Source organism: Aristolochia californica, unplaced genomic scaffold (assembly GCF_029961685.1).
Source record: "Aristolochia californica isolate CCGP_79_NKW_82.1479 unplaced genomic scaffold, dmAriCali1.0.hap1 SCAF_4, whole genome shotgun sequence".
In the NCBI taxonomy this organism is placed as follows: Eukaryota; Viridiplantae; Streptophyta; class Magnoliopsida; order Piperales; family Aristolochiaceae; genus Aristolochia; species Aristolochia californica.
In genome coordinates, this window is record NW_027182103.1 from 11,902,118 (window position 1) to 11,908,513 (window position 6,396).

A 6,396-nucleotide genomic window follows, 5' to 3' on the forward strand; every position below is an offset into this window, starting at 1 on the left:
AATTGGCGTCCAGAAGAGGGGTCGTGCGGCGGACCGGGTTCCTGAACCGAGTCAACCCAGGTTAACTCGGACTGGGCCAAAAAAAAAAATGGCGTCTTGAAGGGGGTCATAGCTATCGCGGATGCTACTTCGGCACTGGTGGAGAGTCGGCATACCGACACTACTTCCGAGCTTGAGGACAAGCTCGTCTTCCAAGGGGGGTGTAATGTTATGCACGCAATAACATTATTATTTTAGTTGTTTTATTTAATTTACTTTATTTTATTTCAGTTTTAGCCCATAAGGGTATTTTTGGAATTATTTATTAATAGGGATATTTTTGGAATATTTTATTCATAGGGATATTTCTGTAATATTTTATTAAACCCTAACAGGGTGAACCCTATTTAAGGGGTAAGAGTAATGAGAAAAGGAAGCATTGAAGTATTAAGAATTAGGTTAAATTTAGCGTAGAGAGGCTTAGAGTTCTCTTCAATTAGCTCTAGGGTATCAAGCTTCCCTTAGGCTTGATCTTGCGTTTTCATCTTCCCCATGTCTTCCTACTACCCCTACGGTAATGCCTGGAAGACCCGTAACCCATGGCAGACCCCAGATCCTCCCAAAGAATCCACGTGTCAGATCCGGGACCGTAACAAATGAACTCAAAAGTTTTGTTGTCCAAGTTTGAGAAATTCCACTAGTTCAACCCTAATGGCTTGCAATTTGATAAGAAAGAGATTTCCAATTGGTCCTAACATGTTGTAAATATGGATATGCATGCTTGAAACATGTTAAATATGCAAATGATTTATGGATCCAAACCTTTTAAAGCGAACAACAAATGCTCATTAAATTCTCAAGTGAACGTGCAGTGGGATATTTACCCAAGTCAAACAAGCCATTATTTTGCCCATTTACAAAAAGCTCACCTAACAATCATAGATGATTTGTGTTATGCACGCAATAACATTATTATTTTAGTTGTTTTCTTTAATTTACTCTATTTATTTCTGTTTTAGGCCACAGGGGTATTTTTGGAATATTTTATTTATAGGGGTATTTTTGTAATATTTTATTTATAGGGGTATTTTTTTAATATTTTATCTTAAACCCTAAAAGGGTGAACCCTATTTAACGGGTATGAGTAATGAGAAAATGAAGGATTGAAGTATTAAGAATTAGGTTAAATCTAGCGTAAAAAGGCTTAGAGTTCTCCTCAACGAGCTCTAGGGTTATCAAGCTTCCCTAAGGCTTGATCGTTCGTTTTCGTTCTCCATGTCTTCCTACTATCCCTATGGTCATGCTTGGAAGAGCCGCAACCCGTGGCAGACCCCAGATCCTCCCAAAGAATCCACGTGTCAAATTCGGGACTGTAACAACTGGTATCAGAGCGGGAACATAATGGGTTATTCTCTATCCCAAAAAAAAATTATTATTCTGAACGAGGTACACGATTCAATGGAAAAAGTATGCAAAGAACTGGGAGAAATACGAGCATGGTATGAATATTCCACGGAACCTTCGGCAAGAGAGCTACGCGAACAGGTCATACAACCTGAAATCACCGAGCAATGCGTATGCACACAAGGGAAACTAGCGGAAGTTGTATCGTCAGAAAAATTAAAATTTTTTTTATGTTTACCAGCTGAAGTCTCTGCGGAAGATTTGGGGAAATTGGTGACGGAGGGGATTGCTGCCAAAACCCTGTCGGTAAGGGTTGATTTGGGTTCAACCTCAAAAAATCACTCCTCCCGGCCAGCAGAATGTCTTGCAAAACAACAGACAGAAAAATCCCGCTCTGACTCTGTCTCGGTGAATCAGTTCGGTCGTCCCTCCTCTATTTCAGAAAATATACAAGCAACGAAGCCACAAACGGCTGCTACTCATCACCAGAAACGGAGGAAGAGGCTCCGTCGAAAACAACTTCGGTGGGATTTGGCTTCTGACCGACAGCTATTACACTCATTCTACATCTCGGCAGACCAGCAGGAACCCATATTCCACATATATTGGGGTAAGTCCTTGCGACCTACTAACTTCATTCAATCTTATGGGAATATGGGGAAAATAATTGTATGGGGAAATTGTTCTTCCATCTTTCGGGAATTATCAACAAGCTGCTGTTCGCCATCGGGGAAAGTGAAGGTTGGAAGGGGCGTGATTGAAATTCCTGCACATTTCAGACAAGTAGTAGAGAAACAGTGCACGTTGCATGGAATTCCGACCGGTGTGTATGACTTCCCAGAGGGAATTTTTTTGGGGATGCTGGGAAGGATATAAAAATTTGTTTGGATGTCGTTTTATCTTTCTATTGACGTGAACAACAACAATGTGAATGTTCTGTATCATTGTGGCAACCTTGTGTTTAATCTTTTGAATGATTTGTATGCGGCTCGACCACTATTTGTCCAAATTCTTCACCTAGGTGTGACTTTTGGTGATGAAGTTTTGTTGGGTATCCAGGGCAGGGTTGCACTTGCATTTTTTTATAGTGGAATTGCAAGTGGTGCTGCCAGAAGAGCTACATCAACAGCAGGAAGTCCTGTTATTAAGGCTGGGGATGGTCTAGGCCAGCACCCTACAAAGGCTCTGTTGGAGGTATATACGATTGGAAGAAAGATAGGCAAAGTGGATGGCATTCGTGTTGCATTAGTGGGAGATCTGGCAAATGTAAAGATGAAAGATGATATCAAGGAATACCTGACATCTAGGGGGATAGAGTGGGAAGAAAGCACAGATCTGATGGAAATTGTGGCAAAATATGATGTAGTCTATACAACATATATTCACTGTGAGAGAATTGGTGCAAGGATTGATCTTTACAAAGAAGCTTGTGGAAAGTACATTGTGGACTGTACCATGTTGAATGGATTGCAGAAACATGTTGTAATTAATGCTGCTAGGGGGTATTGAATGGTTTAACCACTGGCACACATTTTTCCTTGGATTCAAAATTTCAAAATGAACTTATCTCCACAGAGGCTTCTGGGCTAACACCTATGCCTGGTGTTCCAGGCATTGTGGGCATAATTATGCTTCCTTCTATTGAGTACATAGTTACTGTGCTAGTTGTTTTAAGTTGTGGGGAAGCATTCTTGCCTCTGGATCCTTTGTGGCCAATGGACAGAGTTCTATCTATTATTTCTTCCTCAAAAATTCGGCTTATCATCAAGCGTTCTCATCTATTTGATAGCAATCCTTGTGAAGGCAGCAAGCAGAGAATGTTTTGTTATGTGATGTACACATCTGGGTCAACTGGAGAGCCTAAGGGTGTCTGTGGCACAGAGGAAGCTATCTTGAATTGCTTTTGTTGGATGCAAAGCTTATTTCCGTTGCATGAAGGGGAGATTTTACTTTTCAAGACATCGATCAGTCTTATTGACCATCTGCACGAGTTTTTCAGTGCATTGCACTCTGGTACTCTTCTTGTACTACCTCCTCATGAGGAGTTGAACGAAAACACATTTTGTCTGGTTGACTTTCTCAAGGCATATGGTGTCTCGAGGCTGACAACTATTCCATCACTTATGAAAGCTATTGTTCTGGTCCTGCAAAGGCCATCACATATGCGAGTTCAGAACTTCTTACAAGTATTCATTCTGAGTGGGGAAGTTTTACATGTGTCACTCTGGCAAAGCCTTAACCAGCTGTTTCCCAAAACTTCTATCTTGAACTTGTATGGCAGTACTGCGGTGTCCGGTGATTGCGTGTATTTTGTTTGCACATATTTGTCTCAGATTTTAGAGTCTAACAAACTAAACAAGTGACACTTGGGTTGCCAATTTCAAACTGTGACATATTGCTTATTGGTGACTCAGACATGCCTGATGTTGGTGAATTACATGTTGGAGGGTCCTGCATATCTGTAAGTTACTTGCATTATCCTGTTCATTTATCTTCAAAATCTTCAGATTATGTGACTTTGAATACAGACAGTGGTGTTCCTCATACTCCTGCTAAGGATCTTGGTACCAAAATATTCTATAGGACTGGGGATTTAGCAAGAAAGCTACAGAGTGGAGACTTTGTCTTTCTGGGTAGGTTAGATCGGACAATCAAAGTTAATGGACAGCTTGTTGCTTTGAAGGAGATTGAAAGTGTTCTACGTGGACATCCTGATGTGGCTGATGCTACTGTAGTTGCTTTTGGCAGAAATCAAGGAGACTTCACTATTCTGGTGGCTTTCCTTGTGATGAGTCGGAAGGATAAGTTCTGTAAAGAACATTGCTATCACAATGATAGTATGTCTGCATATGAAGGATTAGGTTTGGCCATCAGACATTGGTTGGTCCATAAGTTACAACCAGTAATGATTCCAAGTTGTTACTTCTCATTGGATTCATTACCTATTTCTACGTCAGGAAAGATAGACTACAGTATAGTGGAAAGTTCTACATTTGGCTTGAAACTTTCCAGAGATCAAATTGATAGCAACAATAATCTTGAAAACGTCCACCACAAACAGTGTTGTTGTGCCAAGGACACCATGCTGCCAAACTGCCAAGGACACAGTGCTACTCTGGCAGTGCAGAACTCAATATTGCCCGACCACCACGCACACAGTGATGCAGTGACAGTGCTGAATAAAGTAGGTGTGGTTCATGCTGGACACCTAAATAAATCTTTGGCTGTTCTCTCCCCTAACCAGGCTGCTGCAGCAGTTACATCATTGGCGACAAAGACCATTGACACTACAACTCAGGGGGACAAGAATGTTGGTGTTTTTTTGTTGATGATGGTTGTTTTCAAAATGCATTTATGTCCGACATGGCTACGCGGCAGATGGGTGTCAAGAAGGATGGCACGCTCACTGCTAGTAACTCAAACCCAGTAGGTGATGGTGCTGGCATTACCATTTCTGGTGTATTCCGTAATTTTACTGTTGTGCTGCGGACCCTTCTCCGAGGGGCATAGATCAACCGGTTGCAATTTTGGCTACGGGGAAACTGCTGTCTGAGGAAGTCGTTCCTGCATTCTAGATCATGGTACTTCACCGACTAGGGGTGTGCTACAGCAAGTAATGACGAGATAGTGCAGCAAAAAAAAAAAAAAAGTTGCAAATTTTGGGCATCCAGAGGGGGGGTCATAGCTATCGCGGATGCTACTTCGGCACCGGTGGAGACGTCGCCATGCAGACACTACTTCCAAGCTTGAGGACAAGCTCGTCTTCCAAGGGAGGTGTAATGTTATGCACGCAATAACATTATTATTTTAGTTGTTTTCTTTAATTTACTTTATTTATTTCTGTTTTAGGCCACAGGGGTATTTTTGGAATATTTTATTTATAGGGGTATTTTTGTAATATTTTATCTTAAACCCTAACAGGGTGAACCCTATTTAAGGGGCATGAGTAATGAGAAAAGGAAGGATTGAAGTATTAAGAATTAGGTTAAATCTAGCGTAAAAAGGCTTAGAGTTCTCCTCAACGAGCACTAGGATTATCAAGCTTCCCTAAGGCTTGATCATTCGTTTTCATTCTCCATGTCTTCCTACTATCCCTACGGTCATGCTTGGAAGACCCGTAACCCGTGGTAGACCCCAGATCCTCCCAAAGAATCCACGTGTCAGATTTGGGACCGTAACAATTTGTAAATGGATTTATCGGTGAGTCATGCATACCGGGCTGTGTTTTTGTAACAAAGGACTTATGGATTGGGAGCCAACACTCAGTTAAAAATCCCCCACCTCCCCCTTTTCCTTATCATTGCAAAACCTAATATATATAAACTAAAACAGTTTGAAATCCCTAAAAGTTACAGAAACTTTTTGGAATTATCCCTCTCTATATTTTTGCATTTCCATTCCATTTTAGATTGACACTTTTTTATTTAATCAAAACTTTGAGTATTCTCTTTCCGATTCTCTCTTAAAAACAGAAGAGAAAGGTAAATAGATCACAACAAAATAAAAATTTTAGTGTTTATATATGGGAAAAATTTAAAACAATAACAAATATAAGTAAAAAAAATTTATTCATACACCACAAACGAACTCAAAAGTTTTATTTTTCAAGTTTGGGAAATTCCACTAGTTCAACCCTAATGGCTTGGAATTCGATAAGAAAGAGATTTCTAATTGATCCTAACATGTGTTAAATATGGATATGGATCCTTGAAACATGTTAAAGATGCAAATACCCTATGGATCCAAACCTTTTCAAGTGAACAAAAAATGCTCCTTAAATTCTCTAGTGAACGTGCGGTTGGATATTTACCTGAGTCAAAAAAGCCATTAGTTTGCCCATTTACAAAAATCTTACTTAAAAATCAAAGACGATTTGTAAAATGATTTATAGGTCAATCATGCATAACGGGCTATGCTTTTTTAAGAAATAACTTATGGTTTGGGAGTCAACACTCAGTTAAAATTCCCTCGCCTCCCCCTTTTCCCGATCATTGCAAAACCTAATATATAAAA

General features: G+C 40.2%; 1 pseudogene; it reads left to right on the forward strand.

Moving 5' to 3' along the window:
• Positions 1–2,268: 2,268 nt before the first annotated feature.
• On the forward strand, positions 2,269–5,336 carry LOC137962973 (putative acyl-activating enzyme 19; annotated as a pseudogene).
• The last annotated feature ends 1,060 nt before the right edge of the window (positions 5,337–6,396 follow it).